This window comes from Eschscholzia californica, unplaced genomic scaffold (genome assembly GCF_041429995.1).
Source record: "Eschscholzia californica isolate CP2 unplaced genomic scaffold, dmEscCali1.0.p SCAF_1, whole genome shotgun sequence".
Taxonomy (NCBI): domain Eukaryota; kingdom Viridiplantae; phylum Streptophyta; class Magnoliopsida; order Ranunculales; family Papaveraceae; genus Eschscholzia; species Eschscholzia californica.
Window position 1 is genome coordinate 43663971 of NW_028238198.1, and position 26381 is coordinate 43690351.

At 38.2% G+C, this 26381-nt stretch overlaps 1 protein-coding gene across 1 annotated transcript in view; it reads left to right on the top strand.

Annotated features, from left to right (window-relative positions):
- Nucleotides 1-4690: 4690 nt before the first annotated feature.
- Nucleotides 4691-26381, top strand: part of LOC147567028 (uncharacterized) — an 89253-nt gene continuing 67562 nt past the window's right edge. Inside the window, exon 1 of the mRNA XM_086653650.1 lies at nucleotides 4691-5513. The gene's annotated coding sequence lies outside the window, so the exon portion shown is untranslated. The remainder of the gene's footprint in view (nucleotides 5514-26381) is intronic.

Consider the following 26381-nt stretch of genomic DNA (forward strand, 5'->3'; position numbering starts at 1 on the left):
ACTTGATACCTCCGCTTGGGTGTGCAACCTTTCGGGTGCATCAATTGGTTGGATCAGTTTTGATTTGCATTGATAGCTTGTTTGTTAGTTCCTTGAGCATTGTGAGATCATGGCACGTTCTTATAATGGTTGGCCATTCGATGTTGATGACGATGAGCTTATTTCGAGGATTCCCCGCACTAACCGACCTGATATGACCTTAGGTGAATACCAAAGGATGTGTAGGGATGTTTCGATTAGTGAGGGGAATAGACCATTTGAGTCTGACAGATCTCGTATGACCCTAGGAGAATACCGACAGATGTGTAGAGATGGTCGAATTAGTGATGGATATGGTCCGACACTAAATATGTATGAGAGACCTTATAGTCCACACTATTCGGAGACCAATGATTTTAGAGGCAGGTATGATCCTAGTATGTACGGTGGGAGTTATTATCAAGAGTCTTCATTTAATTACACTTGTGAGCCTTATCACGAAGAGACTCTTGAAGATAAATCTCAATTAGAATTTATGAGTCGTCTGACTGAAATGATGTTACAACTTAAAGAGACACAAGACCGATTTAAACATATGCAGACTCAAATGCAGCAAGAGTTACAACAAACGCAGACTCAACTGCAACAAGAGTTACATCAGAGGTTTGAGTCTCTAAATCATCAATTAGAATCTCTAAATCGTCCATTAGAGATGATGATGTCACAGTTATTAGCCGACGAGGAAGGGGTTTTACCACCCTAAACTCAAGAGGGTACTAGGTCCGATGGCGAGGGTAATACGTCTAACCCTAATACTAAGTTAAATGTCGACGAATCAACTGAGAGGGCCCAAGAGCTTGAACAAACTGATAACCTTGTTGTCTCGTTTCCTCACCATGTGTCATCTCATCATGATAGGACTACATTAGACGTTGATGTTCAGGGTGATGGCTCTACGAACAAGTTTGAGGATGACACGATTCCGAACTATCCAATTTTTGACACTTGTAAGGAGTCAGTCTTAGATGCAATGCTAGGAAGGCCTGATATTATAACTGACTGCGAGGCCCCAGATGTCTTTGAGGATATTGATGACGTAGTAGTTAGAGACATGTTGGATAGTTTGTCAGACTATTTACCTAAGGAAACCATGGACCTTGACTTGGTCCCCGAGCATACTGCCTTACCCTTAGAGTCTAGTTCGACTTTCCACATGATCTCAAACTCGGTTGTTGATCCCTTTTGAAACATTTCAGACGTCTTTCAAAAGACGTCTATGGACATAGTGGATATTCTGTCCACTAAGCTTCCAGATGATTTTTTGCCTTCGACTGATATTTTGACTCTTCACATGTATGTCGATCCTTTTGATGATTTCTTTGTTGTCGTTCCTTCTATTTATACCTACTTAGTGGACTGTGCACCCACTAAGTTTGGGGATGGCTTGTTTTCTTTTATCGTCTCATGTGCACTTCGTATTCTTTATTTTTTTTTTAGACGATTAGCACCTGTATATATCTTTCTTTGGGTTGACCCCCAAATATTCCGTCTTTTGCTTTATGATCGTTAGGCCGATTGATGGGTCTTGATGTTTGTGGGTATCATCTCTGGAAACCCTCCACGAGACATAACTCGTGTTCTTGTGTGAAATCAAGAGAATCAAAGGCTAATTGCATAGCTCAATGCAATCGTGTATACCCGCGTTAGTGGTAGATTTGTATGTGGTCATATGTTTTATGTGCTTCATTCTCATGATATTTGTTGATATTTTAGGAGCAATTCTTATATGTTTTACTTCTAAGGCGTGGTTTGTTTCAAGTTTGGGGATGGCGCGAGCTTGGCATCAACTTGGAACCTCTTTATACATGAGCCTTGGTAGTATCATCTTTTATCTCCTTCGGTTATGGTAATATCTCTCCACTCTTCTCTTTAGATTGATGTGTCTCTTTATCTTTTGGTGAGTATATGCTTAGAACATTGAGGACAATGTTAGTTTTAAGTTTGGGGATGCGGGATATGACCATAACCGATGCATGACCATGGGTTTCAAAGACAAAAGGGTTCAAATTAGCCAAAAATTGAAAATTTTGAACATTTTGAGTAGATTTGCATGTGATTCCAGTGATAGTTTTAAGAATTTTGATGCATATGTGTCGAGTTGATGAGTTTTGTGATTGCTAATGGCCTTTGCATGAAAGTCGAGTCTTTTAGTGTTTGTGTTGTGCCATGTGAGTGACATCTTAGTGAAGAAGAAACATTTCTAAGAGACCTAAAGTAGTCATTAGTGGAGACTTAACCCATGTGAGAGCTCAAAGCCTAAATTGCCATTCGAGTGTACTCTTCCGCGCTAACTCCGAGTAGAATGAAGAGCTACTCAACCTCGTAACTTGTAAAAGAGCTCATTTGATCTCGTGTGCTCAATTTCCTTAGCCACTAGGAGTGACATTAGGATAGCGAATTAACCTTGCCCTTGTAGTCCATGAAACCCAATGAGAATGCCAACTAGAGGAAAGCGGATACTCCATCACCATCCATCATCTTATATCCCGAGAATGAAGACATGAGATAAAAGAATGAAGAATGTCAAAAGCAAGTATTGAAATGAAAAGTTGATTGCAAGAATACAGTTATGTGTGTAGTGTTTTATTTTGGTTGATTGAATTTGTGTTATAAGAAAAAAAAAATGAAAAATGAAAAATGAAAAAAAGTGATATGAAAAAAAAGAAAAAGAAAGAAAAAGAGTGAAATAAAGTGATTTTTGTGTATGTTTGAGCATGTGTTAGCTCTTTTGTGTGAGTAATGTGATTGTATATATGTGTTGGTGTTTTTGTTCATGAATAAGTATTCGAAGCAAGAAACGAATGTTGAGATGCTTAAAAGGTTCTACCATCATGAAGAGGTCAAAATTCTCGGGAATCCACCATCGTCATCCATCTCTAGTATCCGCTAAACTTTAGAAGGCATTTTTAGAGGGTAGAATGGGTGAGAAGGGCGAGTGAGCTTCCTCATTCTATATAGTGGCTAATTCCTTTTCGAAGATCATTCGTTCCAAAATGTTGTCCTCACCCCTTTTTTATGTGTTGAGTCCTAGTTAAGTGATCACACTCACACATACGAGCGAACCATTCTTGAGTGATTTCATTTTTGGAGTGTATGTCCGTGAGGCCGAAGTCGAGGCAAAATGTACTTACGTGGGAATCAAGGTTTTCTGACTTCGGAACATAGATGTGCTTATTATAGTATGACACTTGCATTTTAAGGTAAGACCATTAGTGAAGAGGCCTTTAGCTTTTACAAGAGCTTATTTACTTGATTCATTATGTGTTGACATGCTTAAACCCTTTACTATATCAATCATGCTTATCTACGATTTGGATTTTGGATCCTTGTGTATTTGAAACCATGATGTTTGTGGGTGTCATCTATGGAAACCCTCACGAGACCACACTCGTCCACTAGGGCAACCTAGGGGTTTAACGGCTTGTTGCATACGCTAAATGCAACCGGGATGCCTCCGAAAGTGAGTTAGGTCTTTTCTTTTGTTTTGTTTTGCTCGAGGACTAGCAAAATCTAAGTTTGGGGATGTTTGATGGGTCATGAAAATGTCCCATCTCAGTCGTTTAATTTAGTCGAGTTAGTTCGTTTCGGGTCTTTATTATAATAAAATGGTTGATTTTCTTGATTAGGTGTGTTTTGTGGAGTTAGGTGTAAAAAATGGTTAAAAACGAGGAAAAGACGCATGAAGGGTATTTTGGTCATTTGGAGTCAAGGACATTCTGGTAATTTGGCCAAGGGCAGTGTGTGGTTGAAAAGTAGAGGTCGAGACGAGTCCGTAGGAGAAAACGGAAGTCAAATCGGAGTCCGGATGGAGGAATAAATCAAGGTCAAAGTTGGGTCAACATTTGGTCAACATTCGGTACAAGCTCGGGCTAGTTTCTGGCCCGCGGTACGCTTGGGGACACGTGTCGATGTATGGAGGTTGGTATACGCGGTTCCCGTGTTAGCGCTCAGCAGCAAAGTGACCCTTATAAGCTTGATTCAGTGTAGCGCGTCTCAGCGAGCTTCGGTAGTCCCTTGTTCACGTTTTAATCTGGACCGTAGCCTTCCGCGTGTCCTAGATCGGACGGTTACTGTGCATCCCGTGTTTTATTCCATCCCGTGTAGCCCGTCGCAACTTAGAATCCGTAGCCCCTTCCCACGTTATAATCTTGGCCTCAACCTCCCGCGTCATCAAGATCAGACGGCTCCTGTGCATCTCCTCCTATAGGCCAGATCCGGTGAAGCGCGCTGCAGTTTAACTTGGTAGTCCGGATCCCACGTTTTAATCTCAGCCTCTCCCTTCCGTGTTTTTGAAATCTAACGGCTTCTGAGCGTCTGACTCATTTACTAATGTTTCCTTATAACCCGAAGCTCCTTAATAAGATACTTCCGGACATGTGGCTCAATCCGAACCGCTCCCTTCCGCGTTTTCTTCATCCAACGATCCGAGCTTGATGCCGCACCTCGACTGATCGACCGAGAAGCACCATAGCATCCGAATTTCAACCAGCAGAACCCTAGCCGCCGGGGTCACTTGTTAATTTGGCGTTTTTCTCATTTAAATCCCTAGAATTCCAAAAGTAACCCTCATATTTCCACTTTTTTACCATTTAACCCAACAAAAACCCTAACCCCACCTATAAATAAGTTCCTTTCTCCTCCATTAAACCCTAGACTTCAACAACCCTCTCAAATGGCTTCCTTATCTAATTTCTAAGCCACTTCTCTTTCTATCTTCTAACCCTAATCCCCCATTCTTTTCTTCTACTTCCTCTTACCTAATCTTTCTTCTCTACTACCTAATCCATTTTTCCCATTCTTTTTCTATCTTCTTTACTAATACTACTACTTTCTTCTCTACCACTATTCATTCTACCATTAATAGTCATCTCCTTCTTTCTTCCATATTCTTCCATCATCTTTATCCCCTTTCATCTCTTCTTTCTAACTTCTTTCTACATCTAATTTCTTCCTACTTTTCCTTCTTTTTCTTATTTGGGTGGCAATAAAATAGCTATTACTTGGATTTCTTGGAGTAACATTCTTGAGCATAAATGGAGCAAATCTTGGACAAATTGGAGATACATGGGGATATGGAATTTGAGCATTCTTGGTGATTTCTTTCCATTAATTTCTTAGTATTTTCATTTATTTTACAATGTCAATGAATGTTATTCTAGATTCCATGTATAGTTAATTTAGCAATCTAAGGTTGTGAATGAAACCCATTTTGGATCTTTATAATACTTGTTCTTGATTAATTAAATCCTTTGATGTGCTTCAATGCCTATTGATTGTCATTTCATGTTGATTCTATAACCTTATTATCATTCATGTATTATAATTAGATATTTCATGCTTTTATTGATTTATTAGATGAGATATGCCTTTTAGATCTTGAATGATAGTGTAGGAAATTAGTTTTATATGGTAGTCAATCATACATTCTTAATTATAAAATTGTTTTATCTAGAATATCATCCGGAATCCAAATAGTTCATTATATTGGATCCCGAGTAAATACAAAAGAGATTTAAGTAATTAAGTGCTTGTTTTATAAAGTGAAATTATGTGGTGGATTTTATAACCTTAGATATCTTCTCCCCTCTCTTAGATAGTTTAGTTAGTTTCATTTGTTTTCTTATTTCTTATATATCAATCATAAATTTTATGAGGGGTGTGTGAGTGTGTTAGTCTAAGTTAGTTATTGACATCTTGATTATTGGGCTAAACTTGCCGTCAATATCTAAAGTTACCTACCTATCTCTTGGGACGATACTCGATCTTATTTTCAATACTATAACTTGACCCCGTATACTTGCGGGAATAGACCTTTAGTATTGGAAACATCAAGCATTCTCCTTTTAATAGTGGGATGCTCTTATGTTGTGTGCTGACCCCGTATACTGTTGGTTCCAAGTTGTTGTCCCCGGCAGCGGCGCCAAAAACTTGATGGGCTTAAAAATAGGTCTATTCCCGCAAGTATACGGGGTCAAGTTATAGTATTTTAGTAAATCGAGTATCGTCCCAAGGGATAGGTAGGTAACTTCAGATATTAACGGCGAGTCTAGCCCAATAATCCAAATGTCAAAAACTAACTTAGACTAACACACACACACACCCCACTTCATAAATTTTATGATTGATATGTAAGAAATAAGAAAACGAATAAAACTAAATGAACTAACTAAGAGAGGGGAGAAGATATCTAAGGTTATAAAATCCACCACATAATTTCACTTTATAGAACAAGCACTTAATTACTTAAATCTCTTTTGTATTTACTCGGGATCCAATATAATGAACTATTTGGATTCCGGATGATATTCTAGATAAAACAATTTTATAATTAAGAATGTATGATTGACTACCATATAAAACTAATTTCCTACACTATCATTCAAGATCTAAAAGGCATATCTCATCTAATAAATCAATAAAAGTATGAAATATCTAATTATAATACATGATTTGAATGTGATGATTGGCTTATTATTTGTTAACCTGTGAGTTTAATTGTCTTCGTCTAGTTTTATAAACTAGAAGCCTCGATCTTAATCGTCTAATTGACATGAAGTTCGATAATGTGTACTTAGTTGATAATCGATACTTAGTGACGTTTAATCGATTACACTTAATTGGACATATTATGCTTATTAGTGTCATACTTGTTCATTCTCAATCCATTAGATAGTGTGTGTAAGTTTGATAGTCGATGCCTATTGATTGTCATTTCATGTTGATTCTATAACCTTATTGTCATTCATGTATTATAATTAGATATTTCATGCTTTTATTGAATTATTAGATGAGATATGCCTTTTAGATCTTGAATGATAGTGTAGGAAATTAGTTTTATATGATAGTCAATCATACATTCTTGATTTTGAATTGTGTTATTAAAGAATATCTTCCGAAATCTAAATAGTTCACTATGTTAGATTTCGAGTTATATATGACACCTAGGATTGTCAATGTGGGTGAAGTTAATTACATTTGCATGCGAATAAATACATAGTATTTGTCATTGTCAATCTTGTGGATCGAAGTATCCGTCTCACTTAACTTTTGCCCGAATCAACTCTTGCCGTCTCCCGACTCTTGTTCCTCCGACTCTTCTCTCGAATCTCTCTCGCCCATTTTACTTAGATAGTTTAGTTAGTTCTTTTTGTTTTCTTATTTCTTGCAAATCAAATCAAATTTATGAGTGGGGTGTGTGTGTGTTAGTCTAAGTTAGCTATTGACATTTTGATTATTGGGCTAAACTCGCCGTCAATATCCGAAATTGCCTACTTATCCCTTGGGACGATACTCGATCTTATTATAAATACTATAACTTGACCCCGTATACTTGCGGGAATAGACCTATTTTTAGGCCTATCAAGTTTTTGGCGCCGCTGCCGGGGAGGAAAACTAGGGTTTAATTAAAATAGGTCTCCAACATAATGAACATCAAGTTTTTGGTTCCCCGGCAGCGGCGCCAAAAACTTGATGGGCCTAAAAATAGGTCTATTCCCGCAAGTATACGGGGTCAAGTTATAGTATTTTAGTAAATCGAGTATCGTCCCAAGGGATAGGTAGGTAACTTCAGATATTAACGGCGAGTCTAGCCCAATAATCCAAATGTCAAAAACTAACTTAGACTAACACACACACACACACACCCCACTTCATAAATTTTATGATTGATATGTAAGAAATAAGAAAACGAATAAAACTAAATAAACTAACTAAGAGAGGGGAGAAGATATCTAAGGTTATAAAATCCACCACATAATTTCACTTTATAAAACAAGCACTTAATTACTTAAATCTCTTTTGTATTTACTCGGGATCCAATATAATGAACTATTTGGATTCCGGATGATATTCTAGATAAAACAATTTTATAATTAAGAATGTATGATTGACTACCATATAAAACTAATTTCCTACACTATCATTCAAGATCTAAAAGGCATATCTCATCTAATAAATCAATAAAAGCATGAAATATCTAATTATAATACATGAATGATAATAAGGTTATAGAATCAACATGAAATGACAATCAATAGGCATTGAAGAACATCAAAGGATTTAATTAATCAAGAACAAGTATTATAAAGATCCAAAATGGGTTTCATTCACAACCTTAGATTGCTAAATTAACTATACATGGAATCTAGAATAACATTCATTGACATTGTAAAATAAATGAAAATACTAAGAAATTAATGGAAAGAAATCACCAAGAATGCTCAAATTCCATATCCCCATGTATCTCTAATTTGTCCAAGATTTGCTCCATTTATGCTCAAGAATGTTACTCCAAGAAATCCAAGTAATAGCTATTTTATTGCCACCCAAATAAGAAAAAGAAGGAAAAGTAGGAAGAAATTAGATGTAGAAAGGAGTTAGAAAGAAGAGATGAAAAGGAATAGAAATGGTAGAAGAATATGGAAGAAAGAAGGAGATGACTATTAATGGTAGAAAGAATAGTGGTAGAGAAGAAAGTAGTAGTATTAGTAGAGAAGATAGAAAAAGAATGGGAAAAATGGATTAGGTAGTAGAGAAGAAAGATTAGGTAAGAGGAAGTAGAAGAAAAGAATGGGGGATTAGGGTTAGAAGATAGAAAGAGAAGTGGCTTAGAAATTAGATAAGGAAGCCATTTTAGAGGGTTGTTGAAGTCTAGGTTTTAATGGAGGAGAAAATGATATATTTATAGGTGGGTTTTGGTACAAAAGGGATAAAATGGGAAAGATGGTTTAGGTGAAATTAGGGTTTTGTTGGGTTAAAGTGGTAAAAAGGAATAAAAGAGGGGGTTATATTTGGAATTATTGGGGTTTAAAGGACAAAACCCATGTGGCTAGGGTTAGTTGCTGAAATCCGGATGCTAAGGTGTTTCTCGGGTAATGACATTAGGTGCGGCATCAAGCAGGGAGCGTCGGATGAGGAGAACGCGGGATCTGGATGGTTCGGGAAGGGACGCGTGGCTGGGAGCACGGCAGCTAAGCTGCAACGGGTAACACGGGATTAGAACAAAGGGGTGACGCTTAGCAGCCGTTAGATCTGAAGGACGCGGAAGGGAGAGGCTGAGATTAAAACGTTGGCCCGGGAGCATGGAGTTAAGTTGCAACGGGCTACACAGAAGCATTAGATTGGAAGGACGCTCAGCAACCGTCGATCTGGGACACGCGGAGAAGAACGGTCAAGATTAAAACGTTGAAGTGGGACTACCGTACTAACTTGCAACGCGCTCCATCGGATCAGGCCTATAGGGTGCGCTTGGAGGCTCAGCGGGAACACGGGATATAGATGCACCAGCCTCCGTCCTTCGACACGTGCCTGTTGGTGTACCGCGCGCCAAATCTGTGCCCGACACTGTCCCGAGTGTTGACCAAATGTGCACCAAATGTTGACTGACTTTGACTTTGCATATTTCACTCATCCGAACTCCGATTTGACTTCCGTTTTCTCCTACGGACTCGTCTCGACCTCTACTTTCCAACCATGCACTGACCTTGACCAAATTTCCAGAATACCCTTGACTCCAAATGACCAAAATACCCTTTATGCATATTTTTCTCATTTTTAACCGTTTTTCACGTCTAACTCCGCAAAAGACACCTAATCAAGAAAACCAACCATTTTATTATAATAAAGACTCGAAACGAACTAACTCGACTAAATTAAACGACTAAGATGGGACATTTTCATGACCCATCAAACATCCCCAAACTTAGATTTTGCTAGCCCTCGAGCAAAACAAAATAAAAGAAAAACCTAACTCACTTTCGGAGGAATCCCGGTTGCATTTAGCATATGCAACAAGCCGTTAAACCCCTAGGTTGCCCTAGTGGACGAGTGTGGTCTCGTGAGGGTTTCCATAGATGACACCCACAAACATCATGGTTTCAAATACACAAAGGTCCAAAATCCAAATCGTAGATAAGCATGGTTCATATAGTGAAGGGTTTAAGCATGTAAAAACATAATGAATCAAGTAAATAAGCTCTTGTAAAAGCTAAAGGCCCCTTCACTAATGATCTTACCCTAAAATGCAAGTGTCATACCATAATAAGCAAATCTATGTTCCGAAGTCACAAAACCTTGATTCCCAAGTTTGTACATTTCGCCTCGACTTCGGCCTCACGGACATACACTCCAAATATGAAATCACTCAAGAATGGTTCGCTCGTATGTGTGAGTGTGATCACTTAACTAGGACTCAACACATAAAAATGGGTGAGGACAACATTTTGGAACGAATGATCTTCGAAAAGGAATTAGCCACTATATAGAGTGGGGAAGCTCACTCGCCCTTCTCACCCATTCTACCCTCTAAAAATGCCTTCTAAAGGTTAGCGGATACAATAGATGATGTGATGGTGGTGGATTCCCGAGAATTTCGACCTCTTCATTATGGTAGAACCTCTTAAGCATCTCAACATTTGTTTCTTGCTTCGAATACTTATTCATGAACAAAAACACCAACACATATACAGTCACATCACTCACACAAAAGAGCTAACACATGCTCAAACATACACAAAAATCACTATATTTCACTTTTTTTTTTCTTCTTTTTTTTTCTTTTTTTCATATCACTTTTTTTTTCTTTTTTCATATTTCATTTTTTTTTTCATTTTTTTTTTCTTATAACACAAATTCAATCAACCAAAATAAAACACTACACACATAACTCTATTCCTGCAATCAACTTTTCATTTCATACTTGCTTTTGACATTCTTCATTCTTTTATCTCATGTCTTCATTCTCGGGATATAAGATGATGGATTGTGATGGAGTATCCGCTTTCCTCTAGTTGGCATTCTTATTGGGTTTCATGGACTACAAGGGCAAGGTTAATTCGTTATCCTAATGTCACTCCTAGTGGCTAAGGAAATTGAGCACACGAGATCAAATGAGCGCTTTTATAAGTTACGAGGTTGAGTAGCTCTTCATTCTACTCGGAGTTAGCGCAGAAGAGTACACTCGAATGGCAATTTAGGCTTTGAGCTCTCACATGGGTTAAGTCTCAACTAATGACTACTTTAGGTCTCTTAGAAAAGTTTCTTCTTCACTAAGATGTCACTCACATGGCACAACACAAACACTAAAAGACTCGACTTTCATGCAAAGGCCATTAGCAATCACAAAACTCATCAACTCGACACATATGCATCAAAATTCTTAAAACTATCACTAGAATCACATGCAAATCTACTTAAAATGTTCAAAATTTTCAAATTTTGGCTACTTTGAACCCTTTTGTCTTTCAAACCCATGGTCATGCATTGGTTATGGTCATATCCCGCATCCCCAAACTTAAAACTAACATTGTCCTCAATGTTCTAAGCATACACTCACCAAAAGATAAAGAGGCACGTCAATCTAAAGAGAAGAGTGGAGAGATATTACCATAACCGAAGGAGATAAAAGGTGATACTACCAAGGCTCATGTATAAAGAGGTTCCAAGTTGACGCCAAGCTCGCGCCATCCCCAAACTTGGAACAAACCACGCCTTAGAAGTAAAACATATAAGAATTGCTCCTAAAATATCCAAAACATAATGAGAATGAAGCACATAAAAGACATGACCACATATAAATCTACCACTAACGTGGGTATACACGATTGCATTGAGCTATGCAATTAGCCTTTAGTTCTCTTGATTTCACACAAGAACACGAGTTATGTCTCGTAGAGGGTTTCCAGAGATGATACCCACAAACATCAAGATCCATCTCAATCGGCCTAACGATCATAAAGCAAAAGACGAAATATTTGGGGGTCAACCCAAAGAAAGCTATATGCAGGTGCTAATCGTCTCAAAAAAAGATAAAGAATACGAAGTGCACATGAGACGATAAAAGAAAACAAGCCATCCCCAAACTTAGTGGGTGCACAGTCCACTAAGTAGGTATAGATAGACTACACTTGATGGTAACCTTTAGAAGATAATCATATGACCCCGTATACGGGACGATACTCGATCATATGACTCCCGAGAATGAAGGCATGAAAAGTAAAGAAAGAAGAATGTGAAAGCAAAGTGCGAAAAATAGAAAAGTCGATTGTTGAGAATACTAGTGTTGGTATTGCATTGTTTTCATTGTTTATAGTTGAGTTATCAAAAAAAAAAATGAAAATCTCTGAAAAAGAAATTGTGTATAGTGTGTAAAAAAAGTTCATGTGAACTTTAGTTTGTTATGTAAAATAAGTGTTCAAAGCAAAAAGCTAAGTATGGAAGTTGCTTGAAGTTCTCTAGCATTGAAGGCGTCGACATTCTCGGGATCTCATCACCATCCATCTCATCACTTGTATCCGTTGACCTTTAGGAAGCATTATTATAAGGTAGAGTGGGTGAGAAGGGTAAGTGAGCTTCCCCATTCCATTTAGTGGTTATATTCCTTTTCGTAGATCATTCGTTCTAAAATGTTGTCCTCACCCTTTTTATGTGTTGAGTTCAAGTTTAGTGATCACACTCGCACATACGAGCGAACCATTTCTGAGTGATTCATCTTTTAGAGCGTATGTCTGTGAGGCCAAAGTCGAGGCGAAATGTATTAAGATAGGGATCAAGGGTCTGCCTGCTTGGAACTGAAGTGATTCTTTTTGTGGCTAGTCACGTACACTTTGAGTCTAGATTATTAGTGAAGAGATTTTTAGCGTCTGTATAGTGTTGTTAACTTTGACTGATTCCTATTAGCTTGCTTAAATTTTCTAGGAGATAAACATATTTGGTCCGTCTTAGTTGACTTTGAGTGCTTTTGGACCCTATTGTATTTTTGAAATGTTTTTGAATTTTGTGGGTATATTCTCTGGATACCCTCACGAGACAAAACTCGTCCACTAGGGCAACCTAGGGGTTTAACGGCTTGTTGCATATGCTAAATGCAACCGGGATTCCTCCGACAGTGAGTTAGGTTTTTCTTTTATTTTGTTTTACTCGAGGACTAGCAAAATCTAAGTTTGGGGATGTTTGATGGGTCATGAAAATGTCCCATCAGAGTCGTTTAAATTAGCCGAGTTAGTATGTTTCGAGTCTTTATTGTAATAAAATGGTTGGTTTTCTTGATTAGGTGTCTTTTGCAGAGTTAGGTGTGAAAAACGGTTAAAAATGAGCATAAAGGGTATTTTGGTCATTTGGAGTCAAGGACATTCTGGAAATTTGGCCAAGGTCAGTGCGTGGTTGAAAAGTAGAGGTCGAGACGAGTCCGTAAGAGAAAACGGAAGTCAAATCGGAGTCCGGACGAAGGAATAAACCAAGGTCAAAGTCAGGTCAACATTTGGTCAACATTCGGTACAAGCTCGGGCTAGTTTCTGGCCCGCGGTACGCTTAGGGACACGTGTCGACGTATGGAGGTTGGTACACGCGGTTCCCGTGTTAGCGCTCAGCAGCGAAGTGACCCTTATAAGCTTGATTCAGTGTAGCGCGTAGCAGCTTGCTCTAGTAGTCCCGTTCCCACGTTATAATCTTGGCCGCAACCTCCCGCGTCATCAAGATCGGACGGCTCCTGTGCATCCCGTGTTTTAGTGATTATCCCGTGCACCCGAAGCAATTTAAGTACCGTGCTCCGAGACACGTGGCATTATATCGTCACTCCAGATCCGTGCGCGTTTCATCCGACGGATGCTGTTGCTGCCGGTCAAATCCTTCATCCGCCGCGAAGCATTTTAACCGCCGGCTCCCAAGCAGTAACGGACAAATTACCCTGCCCATTCTCCAGCCGACACATGGCGCTCCCTCTTCCTTCATATTAAACCCTAGCCGCCAGCGGAAGAGATTAGGGTTTCCAAAAATTCCCAATATAGCACTTCTTTTATTCTTTTTACCAATTTTAACCCCAACTCAACCCTAATCCTATATAAACACTTTTAGAAGACCAACCAACCTCTCCTTTCTTATCCCCTCTTTCCTCCTACTTGTAGTTGTAAAACCCTAACCCTTCTTTTCCCCTCTTAGCTTCTCTTAGCCTCCTTTTCTCTCTACCTCTTCTCAACTAAAAACCCTAGCCACCATTCTTTTCTCTACCACCTTCATCTTTTCTCTAGATTTACTTTCTCCTTCTAATTTCTTCTTCTATCCTTCTAATTTCTCCATACCTTCTTCTCTAATATCTCTTCTTCTTCTATTTCTCTTCTAAATTTCTCTTCTTTTATCTTCTAATAAGCTATTATTTGGAGTTTTGAGCAATATTCTTGAGATACTTGGATCTTAAATTGGACATCAAAATGGAGATACATGGGAGTATGGATTGGGAACATTCTTGGTGATTTCTTTCCATTAATCTTTTGTAATTCCATTTATTTTATGAATTCAATGAATATTATTTTAGATTCCATGAGTAGCTAAATTTTGTATCTAGGGTGTAGAGGAAACCCATATTTGGGCTTATTTTGAGATATGTTATAAATCAATGAATCCTTATTTTGAGCTTCAATGCCTATTGATTGTCATTTCATGTTGATTCTATTACCTTGTTATCATTCATGTATTATAATTAGATATTTCATGCTTTTATTGATTTATTAGATGAGATATGCCTTTTAGATCTTGAATGATAGTGTAGGAAATTAGTTTTATATGGTAGTCAATCATACATTCTTGATTTTGAATTATGCTATTAAAGAATATTATCCGAAACCTAATTAGTTCATTAAGCTAGGTTTTGAGTTATAAACAAATAGTGATTTGTTGATTGAATGCTTGTCTTAAGTAGTCCATTTATGTGGTGAAATCGAAATCCCTAGATTCTTCTTCTCATCTTGATTTAATTCTTATTAGTCTAGTAGTATTGCTTTCTTTTTTTCATAGTAGTTTCCAAATCAAATCAAAAGTTTGAAAGGGGGTTTAATTCGAGATTTAGATAAATTAGCTTGTCTCTTGGGACGATACTCGACTTATTAGAAATACTATAACTTGACCCCGTATACTCGATCTTAATTTTCAATACTATAACTTGACCCCGTACACTTGACATAAGAGCATCCCACAAAAACTTGATGGGCCTAAAAATAGGTCTATTCCCGCAAGTATACGGGGTCAAGTTATAGTATTGAAAATAAGATCGAGTATCGTCCCAAGGGATAAGTAGGTAACTTCGGATATTGACGACGAGTTTAGCCTAATAATTAAAATGTCAATAGCTAACTTAGACTACACACACACCCCTCATAAAATTGATTTGATTTGCATATATAAGCAATAAGAAAACAAATGAAACTATCTAAACTATCTAAGAGAGGGGAGAAGATATCTAAGGTTATAAAATCCACCACATAATTTCACTTTATAAAACAAGCACTTAATTACTTAAATCTCTTTTGTATTTACTCGGGATCCAATATAATGAACTATTTGGATTCCGGATGATATTCTAGATAAAACAATTTTATAATTAAGAATGTATGATTGACTACCATATAAAACTAATTTCCTACACTATCATTCAAGATCTAAAAGGCATATCTCATCTAATAAATCAATAAAAGCATGAAATATCTAATTATAATACATGAATGATAATAAGGTTATAGAATCAACATGAAATGACAATCAATAGGCATTGAAGCACATCAAAGGATTTAATTAATCAAGAACAAGTATTATAAAGATCCAATATGGGTTTCATTCACAACCTTAGATTGCTAAATTAACTATACATGGAATCTAGAATAACATTCATTGACATTGTAAAATAAATGAAAATACTAAGAAATTAATGGAAAGAAATCACCAAGAATGCTCAAATTCCATATCCCCATGTATCTCCAATTTGTCCAAGATTTGCTCCATTTATGCTCAAGAATGTTACTCCAAGAAATCCAAGTAATAGCTATATTATTGCCACCCAAATAAGAAAAAGAAGGAAAAGTAGGAATAGATGTAAAAAGGAGTTAGAAAGAAGAGATGAAAAGGAATAGAAATGGTAGAAGAATATGGAAGAAAGAAGGAGATGACTATTAATGGTAGAAAGAATAGTGGTAGAGAAGAAAGTAGTAGTATTAGTAGAGAAGATATAAAAAGAATGGGAAAAATGGATTAGGTAGTAGAGAAGAAAGTTAGGTAAGAAGTAGAAGAAAAGAATGGGGGATTAGGGTTAGAAGATAGAAAGAGAAGTGGCTTAGAAATTAGATAAGGAAGCCATTTGAGAGGGTTGCTGAAGTCTAAGTTCTAATGGAGGAGAAAGGGATTTATTTATAGGGTTAGGGTTTGAGTTGGGGTTAAAATTGGTAAAAAAAATGGAAAGCTGAGGGTCAAAATTGGAATTCTAGGGGTTAAAAAGGAAGAAAGGACAAGTCTGGGCGGCTAGGGTTTGGTTGGGTTCAAATTCGGATGTTAATGTGCTTCTCGGGTAATGAAGTTAGGTGCGACATCAAGCAGCATCTGTCGGATCGGTAAAACGCGAGATCTGGACGGTCGGGGCATGGACACGCGTCCGGGACTATCCTCATACACAGCTTCGGGTTACACGGAAACACCAATAAAAGGGCCAGATGCTCAGCAGCCGCACGATCTGAAGAACGCGGTAGCGGACTACCAAGATTAAAACGTGGGATCGGGATGCACGGAGTTAAGTTGCAACGGGCTACACAGAAGCATCAACCGTCGATCTGGGACACGCGGAAGGGAGCGGCTAAGATTAAAACGTTGCTTCCGGGTCTATGGTATTAAGTTGCTTCGGATACACCGGATCAAGGTCATTGGGCCATTTCGCTGTTAAGCGGAAACACGGGAATTTGATGCAACGATCTCCGGAGCGCGCCACGTGTTCCTTGGTGTACCGCGCGCCAAAATAATGCCCGACATTGTCCCGCTAGTCAACCTGATTTGACTCCATCTTTGACTTTGCCTAGTTCGCTCATCCGGACTCCGATTTAACTTCCGTTTTCTCCTACGGACTCGTCTCGACCTCTACTTTTGAACCACGCACTAACCTTGGCCAAATTACCAGATTGTCCTTGACTCCAAATGACCAAAATACCCTTCATGCATCTTTTCCTCGTTTTTAACCGTTTTTCACACTTAACACTCCAAAAGACACCTAATCAAGAAAACCAACCATTTTATTATAATAGAGACTCGAAACGAACTAACTCGACTAAATTAAACGACTTAGATGGGACATTTTCATGACCCATCAAACATCCCCAAACTTAGATTTTGCTAGTCCTCGAGCAAAACAAAATAAAAGAAAAACCTAACTCACTTTCGGAGGCATCCCGGTTGCATTTAGCGTATGCGACAAGCCGTTAAACCCCTAGGTTGCCCTAGTGGACGAGTGTGGTCTCGTGAGGGTTTCCATAGATGACACCCACAAACATCATGGTTTCAAATACACAAGGGTCCAAAATCCAAATCGTAGATAAGCATGATTCATATAGTGAAGGGTTTAAGCATGTCAAAACATAATGAATCAAGTAAACAAGTTCAAGTGAAAGCTAAAGATCTCTTCACTAATGATCTTACCCTAAAATGCAAGTGTCATACCATAATAAGCACATCTATGTTCCGAAGTCACAAAACCTTGATTCCCAAGTTAGTACATTTCGCCTCGACTTCGGCCTCACGGACATACACTCCAAAAATGAAATCACTCAAGAATGGTTCGCTCGTATGTGTGAGTGTGATCACTTAAATAGAACTCAACACATAAAAAGGGGTGAGGATAACATTTGGAACAAATGATCTTCGAAAAGGAATTAGCCACTATATAGAGTGGGGAAGCTCACTCACCCTTCTCACCCATTCTACCCTATTAAGATGTCTTCTAAAGGTTAGCGGATACAATAGATGATGATGGTGGATTCCCGAGAATTTTGACCTCTTCATTATGGTAGAATCTCTTAAGCATCTCAACATTTGTTTCTTGCTTCGAATACTTATTCATGAACAAAAACACCAACACATGTATACAATCACATCACTCACACAAAAGAGCTAACACATGCTCAAACATACACAAAAATCACTTTTTTTCACTTTTTCATGAACAAAAACACCAACACATGAATACAATCACATCACTCACACAAAAGAGCTAACACATGCTCAAACATACACAAAAATCACTTTTTATAATTAAGAATGTATGATTGACTACCATATAAAACTAATTTCCTACACTATCATTCAAGATCTAAAAGGCATATCTCATCTAATAAATCAATAAAAGCATGAAATATCTAATTATAATACATGAATGATAATAAGGTTATAGAATCAACATGAAATGACAATCAATAGGCATTGAAGCACATCAAAGGATTTAATTAATCAAGAACAAGTATTATAAAGATCCAAAATGGGTTTCATTCACAACCTTAGATTGCTAAATTAACTATACATGGAATCTAGAATAACATTCATTGACATTGTAAAATAAATGAAAATACTAAGAAATTAATGGAAAGAAATCACCAAGAATGCTCAAATTCCATATCCCCATATATCTCCAATTTGTCCAAGATTTGCTCCATTTATGCTCAAGAATGTTACTCCAAGAAATCTAAGTAATAGCTATTTTATTGCCACCCAAATAAGAAAAAGAAGGAAAAGAAGGAAGAAATTAGATGTAGAAAGAAGTTAGAAAGAAGAGATGAAAGGGGATAAAGATGATGGAAGAATATGGAAGAAAGAAGGAGATGACTATTAATGGTAGAAAGAATAGTGGTAGAGAAGAAAGTAGTAGTATTAGTAGAGAAGATAGAAAAAGAATGGGAAAAATGGATTAGGTAGTAGAGAAGAAAGATTAGGTAAGAGGAAGTAACAGAAAAGAATGGGGGATTAGGGTTAGAAGATAGAAAGAGAAGTGGCTTAGAAATTAGATAAGGAAGCCATTTGAGAGGGTTGTTGAAGTCTAGGGTTTAATGGAGGAGAAAGGAACTTATTTATAGGTGGGGTTAGGGTTTTTGTTGGGTTAAATGGTAAAAAAGTGGAAATATGAGGGTTACTTTTGGAATTTTAGGGATTTAAATGAGAAAAACGCCAAATTAACAAGTGACCCCGGCGGCTAGGGTTCTGCTGGTTGAAATTCGGATGCTATGGTGCTTCTCGGTCGATCAGTTGAGGTGCGGCATCAAGCTTGGATCGTTGGATGAAGAAAACGGGGAAGGGAGCGGTTCGGATTGAGCCACATGTCCGGAAGTATCTTATTAAGGAGCTTCGGGTTATAAGGAAACATTAGTAAATGAGTCAGACGTTCAGAAGCCGTTAGTTTCAAAAACACGGAAGGGAGAGGCTGAGATTAAAACGTGGGATCCAGACTACTAAGTTAAACTGCAGCGCGCTTCACCGGATCTGGCCTATAGGAGGAGATGCACAGGAGCCGTCCGATCTTGATGACGCGGGAGGTTGCGGCCAAGATTATAACGTGGGAAGGGGCTACGGATTCTAAGTTGTGACGGGCTACACGGGATGGAATAAAACACGGGATGCACAGTAACCGTCCGATCTAGGACACGCGGAAGGCTACGGTCCAGATTAAAACGTGAACAAGGGACTACCGAAGCTCGCTGAGACGCGCTACACTGAATCAAGCTTATAAGGGTCACTTTGCTGCTGAGCGCTAACACGGGAACCGCGTGTACCAACCTCCATACATCGACACGTGTCCCTAAGCGTACCGCGGACCAGAAACTAGCCCGAGCTTGTACCGAATGTTGACCAAATGTTGACCCAACTTTGACCTTGATTTATTCCTCCATCCAGACTCCGATTTGACTTCCGTTTTCTCCTACGGACTCGTCTCGGCCTCTACTTTTCAACCACACACTGACCTTGGCCAAATTACCAGAATGTCCTTGACTCCAAATGACCAAAATACCCTTCATGCGTCTTTTCCTCGTTTTTAACCATTTTTTACACCTAACTCCACAAAACACACCTAATCAAGAAAATCAACCATTTTATTATAATAAAGACCCGAAACGAACTAACTCGACTAAATTAAACGACTTAGATGGGACATTTTCATGACCCATCACCGTGCCGTGAAAGGAGGTTATAAAGGCGGATTACTGAGGGAGACAGGATAGACATGAAATTAAGTGGGAGTACAAGACTGAATGATGTCCTCCTATTGAGTTAGGATAAGTATCTCCGACCACTTGAGGAGAAGTAACTGGAAAATGTGTGGCCACACTCAAATGGATTAATGGTTAATCATTTGCCTTGACAGTTGTTCTCTAGATCAAGAAAGTCTGAAAAGATATGACCTATCAGATGAGATACGAAGAGACATGGGAATCGAGCATTGCACTTGTTCTAAGTACAAGTGGGAGACTGAAGGATATATCCGTTCGGTCTGAAGGAGATGTCCTTCGACCAAGATGGCAATGCGATCAATTTGTCAGCTAGGATAACGATGACCATACGGTGAAGATCATCCAGTCCGGTCCAATTAGGGGTCGCAAAGCTTTCCTAGAAGCCAACTACGATCGTCGGATCAAGTCGTTGATTCGCGGCTAACATAGACCGGATCCTACAACGGGTTACACATAAGAGTGGGAACTTGATCGGAGAGACTTGACTAGACGGGAACAGGCTAAAGATGAATTGGATCCAACTGGAAAGGCCGAAAAGGTTCGAATGGAGATTCGGAACAAGATAGAAAGAACCGGGCTAAAAAAGGGTTCCCGGAGGAAGGCTTATTAGGCCGGCCATGTGATGGCCGACCAAGGTAAGTGGCTCGGCCATATAAAGCCCATGGTGGCCTGACCTGGCCGGCCACACTTAAGGGGATAGCCAAAATACCCCAAAAGGGTATTTTGGTAATTATCTTTTCTATGACCCGAAAATAGAAAGACCTAATCTGAATGAGATTCTAATTAGGATTTCTCTATATATAGGATCATTAGAGAACAGAAAAGGTGTGGATTTTTCTTTAGAAGAAAAATATACAGCTCTCTTTATCTCAATATACAACTAGTGGAAAGAGAGGAATATACAGAAAAAGCTCCTGTTCCATCAATCTAGTCAAGAAGAAGAGTTCTTCTCAACCTTCTAGTAAGTCATAGCAGTAAAGGAAGGGAAATCAAGTCTATACACTCGGTGTCTCAAGTAGAGGAGCTACACTTGGAGCTCTCGATCTTCACACGCGATTGGAAAGGTTCGAGGGAAAAACGCGATAAAGGTATTTATCCCTCTTCTAGTTCATTGATTAGTTCATTCATATGATTCTGGGCATTCTAGTGTTAACATATGATGTTTGAGATTCCGTTTAGAACACTAGATAGTGTATTAGATACACACAAAACCTAACACTCTCTATGATAGTATATGAAATAGGTGGTAATCCAGTTTCAGAAACAAGTAGGAATGAGTAATGCCATTTGTGAAACTAGGGTTTCGAAGACAATGAAATTAAAGATTAGGGCAAATTTTCTGCCTTTTATACTTAGGTCTATTTTGACTAAGTTTTCAGTCAAGCCGAGTCCATGAAGTCTTCTGACCAGTCAACTTGACCTGTAGTCAACCATCTACAGCAATATTAACAATAAAAGTTAGTTACAACTAATTATAGTTTAGTTGTCTAACTAACTGTTCTGTTTTCTCTTCTTCTCCATTTTCTTGTAGCTCATTAGTATAAATAAATGGTTGTAAGAAACTGAATCATTAATTGGAAAATAAAATTAGAGTTATTAGAGATTTCTTACATGGTAGCAGTCTAGGTTTTGTGATCCAAAAACTAGAGTTTTCTCTTCTTGAACTCAATAACAATCATCATCTCGCATACAAAGAAAACATTTAACATTTAGAAAATTTAACATTCATCATCAAAATTCAGAAGATTATCATCAAAATTACGAAGATCATCATCAAAATTAAGAAGATTTAGTTCAAAATTAAGAAGATTTAGTTCAAAATTAAGAAGATTTAGTTCAAAATTGATAAAGAATACAAGATCACTTACGGTTTTTTCAGGCATTCCTCAAGATTTCTTCAAATGGCTTCGAATACAGGTAATTTGCCTCCAATTTCATCTGTTACCAGTTTCATTACTAAAAAGTTCGATGATCCTAACTATCTCATGTGGAAAGACCAATTTGAAACCCTTCTTAGTACTTATGTGTTACTAGGGTTTGTCACTGGTACTATCCAGGAACCTCCTCAACTTAACTATATATCTATGGTGTTGAGCTAGTAAATCCAGACTTTCAGCAGTGGAGAAGTAAAGAGAACTTTGTCAAATCATATCTAAAAAGTACTCTCTCCAAATCTGTATATTATGATACCTATGGTCTTCAAACTGCAAAAGAGATTTGGGACTATCTGTTTCTCACAAACAATGAGGGTCTGGAATCTCAAAAAGATCAATTGAGAAGAAAATTACAGAATCTAAAGAAAGGCAACTCTACTATTTCTGTTCATCTTACGGAATTAAAACAACTATCTGATTCTTTGCTTTTTGTCAATGATAAAGTAAGTGAATCTGAGTTGGTTAATTAGTATTGCCATTCAAGGTTTAAGTGTTGATTATGATCAATTTACTATTGCTGTGAGAGTAAATAATGAGCACGTATCTCTTGCTCAACTCAAATCTAGGCAAATTCAGCATGAACATTGGTTGTTATCAAGAGAAGTAGACCAAGAGGCCTATTATGTAAGAAGATATAATCAACAACAACAATCCGGACAAGGTTTTAAACCTTTACCTTCTTATTATAAAAATCAATCCTCAACCAAGAAAGATGAAAATGTCTCATCATCTCAGGTGTCGGATATTTCAAATCAACAATATAAGGGGAAAGGAGCTGATGACTTTGATTTCTCAAAAGTCCCTTGTCGCATTTGTAAGAGATGTGGTCATTCAGCTGGTGTTTGTTATTTCAGATATCAACCAAACAAAACTCATATGGGTTATCACTCTGAATCTCAAGATAAGCAAGATCCTTCTATAGACATTACTGCACATATACCAGACTCACAGTCCTATCTTTATGAAGATGAGGCCCTATTAGAATGTAATAATGCTGAATTATATGATTTTCCTACTCAGTTCCAAGGTTATCACAGTTCTACTGATGATGATGTTTTTCAAGAATGTCATACAACAATTGTTATCGATATGGCAGAGGATATCTTTTTTTATTGTGAATCATATATTAATGCAGCAGAAGAATGTCATGCTATCAGTGAGACTGCATATGTAAATGATACAGCCTGGTTAACTGATACAGGGGTAAGCAGTCATATGACTCACAGTGCTTCTACCTTAAATTCAATTCAATCTTATACAGGTACAGAGGCAGTCATGGTAGGGAGTGGCAAATTTTTACCTATCACTGAGACTGGATCATCTATTTTATCTACTGTCACTCATACTTTTGAGCTTAATTAGGTATTGTTTGTTCCAAATCTCAAAAGAAATCTTTTGCCTATCTCCAAATTCACTAAAGATAACTCATGTTCTGTTGAGTTTCTACCTTGGGGCTATAGTATAAAAGACTTATGGTCAAAGAAAATTTTGGCTGAGGGCCCTATGAAGCAAAAACTTTATCCTATAGAAGTTCATAACAGTGTGTTGAAAGATAGATTCTTTTCAACTCATCTAGCTCTTACTGCAGCAAAATGGCCAGATTTGTTAATGCGATTGATCATCTGTAAACAAGTTTGTTTTTTAGTGGTGAAGCAGTTTTCGCACCTATCTTTCCAGATAAACCATAGGATTTTAGCATATAAAGTAGTAATTTCCTCATCTAATTTTTTCCATTGCTGAATCCATTGCCTTACCGTGGTTAACTGTTCAGATCTAACTTGAAAGTGAAACCAAATTGCTCTGGCATAGTTGCAGTGTAACATCACATGGTCCAAAGTTTCATTATCGTCACAGTTAATACAAGTATAGATGTTACCAATATAACTACCAATTTTGTCCCTTACTGGTAGACTGTTCGTACAACATTTTCAAAGGAATAGTTTTATGCGTGGTATGGTATTTAGATTCCATATGAAAAACCAGTTATTGGAGTCATGCATTGATCCATTGATTTAATCGAGAAGTTACCTAATTTAGTGAGTGTCCATTTTGCCGTGTCTTCCTTATCAGACTGCAAATCAATACTTAAAATTACGCTGCAAGTGTCACTATTAAAACCATTTTTATTAAGTTAGTATTCCAAGTTTTATTAGTAATTAGCTGGGCAACCCAGTTAAGGCTTTGAGTTACTCTGATTTGTGATTGGGCGAGGGTGGTTCGGGATCCAGAATCGTGCTAGATACTGATTTGAGTGCCTTTGTTGATATCCCAGAAGACTTAACCGGCCACTTGATTAAACTGTTTGCCTATTGCATTCCAGGGCCAGGAATGGTTAGCTTTAGGAGGGGAGGGTTTAGCCGTTTTAGGGAAATATTTAGCTTTGAAAACTTGAACCCAGATGGATTAGGGATTGCTGAGTAGCCGCCAATTAAGTTTGTTGAGGAATGCTTGATTATCAAGGAGAGGAAATCGACGATTTAGTTCTCCTAATTTGCGTGGCTGCCAAATTGCTGACCAGTTGATGGTATGGAAGGTTTTAGATTTTCCCCACCAGAAAGTCCTTTGTAAGGACTCGATGCTGTTACAAATGCCTTTGGGAATGGCAAAGCACTTCATTTGGTATCGGGGAACGATCGCTGCAATAGTTGAGATCACTATCAAGCGACCAACTTGCGAGAGAAGGTTGGTTTGCCACTTGGAGAGTTTATTCTTAATTTGGGCGAGAAGGGATTTGAAAGCTTGATTTTTGTTTCTATCGATGAAAAGATTTGTGTCAAGGTATTTATCTCTGGAAGAAGATTGCTGGACTTTGAGGTTACGAATGATCATCCTTTTAAATTTGGGGTGCGAGTTTTTGGATAAAAAGATGTTGACTTTAGCATAGTTTATCATTTGACCGAAGGCCTCACTGAATTCTTTCAGAATTTGTTTGAGATTGTGCTCATTCTCAAGAGTATTTTGGCCAAAAATAATGCAATCATCCGCAAATAAGAGGTGCTTAATGGTAAGATTGGAGTTGGGAACAGGAAAACCGACGAAAGAGTTCTGGTTGTCATTATTCTCTAGCATACGACTGAGGCCTTCCATGGCAATAGCGAACAAGAAGGGAGAGAGGGGGTCACCTTGCCTGATTCCTCGACTAACCTCGAAAGCAGATCCAGGGCGACCATTAATGAGCACTTCCATGGTGCTGGAGTTGAGACAAGCTTTGATCAGATTGATCTAATGACAAGAGAAACCCGTGATAGTCATGATTTTCTCTAGATAGCTCCATTCAATGTGGTTAAAACTTTAGACATGTCAAGTTTGAGTCTGAAGTAGCTTTAGACTCGCGGATCTTTTTAAAGGAATGGACAAGTTCTTGGCTAATAAGAATGTTGTCCGTGATCAGCCTACCAGGCACGTAAGCTTCTTGAAAGGGGGAAATGAGATCCGGTATAATGATTTTAAAACGGTTAGCCATGATTTAGTGATAATTTTATAGGTCGTATTGAGAAAGCTAATCGGCCGGAAACCAGTCGGGGTTTGAGGGCTTTTAGTTTTAGGGAGAAGACAAATGTGAGTATGATTGGACTGAGGCGGGAGGAAGGCAGTGCTAAAGAACTGAGTGACCATATCTTTTATGTCGTCCTGTAGGTATCCCAATTGGATTGATAGAAGAAAGGGGGGTAGTCGTCTGGACCAGGTGCTGCCTCTTGCTTGAGAGAGAAAGTTTCCTTCCTAATCTCCTCCATTATTGGGGTAAAGGTAAGGGATTCATTATGAAGTGGATTGATTTGGTCAGAGAAACACTCCAGAAGATTAGTGGAGAAACTGGAACCAACCGAGGTGGAGATGTTAAAAAGATGATTGCAAAAGATGGAAGAAATTTCCACCTCATCTTTGGTCCAAGAGTTATCATCTTTCTTAATAGAGTGAATTTTGTTTTTACGATTACGAGTAACAGCTCTGGCATGGAAGTATTTGGTATTTCTGTCACCCAGATTAATATTGGCTATTCTGGATTTTTCTTTCCAGAGACTCTCTTGCTAAAGAAGAAGGGTTTCGATTTGGGTGAACGTCTCTGTAAAGATCGCAGGGTCTTGAATGTTCTTAATTTTGTTGCTAAGTTATTTTATGTTTGTGGCTAGAGAGTTAAGTTTGGACTGGATTTGATTTGGGAGAGAAGTCCAATTGGTTTTGATGAATTGAGCACAGTTAGGACGAGACATCCAAGTTCGGATAAATTTGAAGGGTTTGCGCCCCAGAGAAGAGTTTGGTTTGGTGGTTAGTATAGTGGGATTATGGTCAGAGCCAAGAGTAGGGAGGTGGGTGAGCTTGGAGTGAGGAAAGGTGGATAGCCAATTGTGATTGACCAGTGCTCTATCCAGCCTCTCTTGAATTAGGTAGCCCT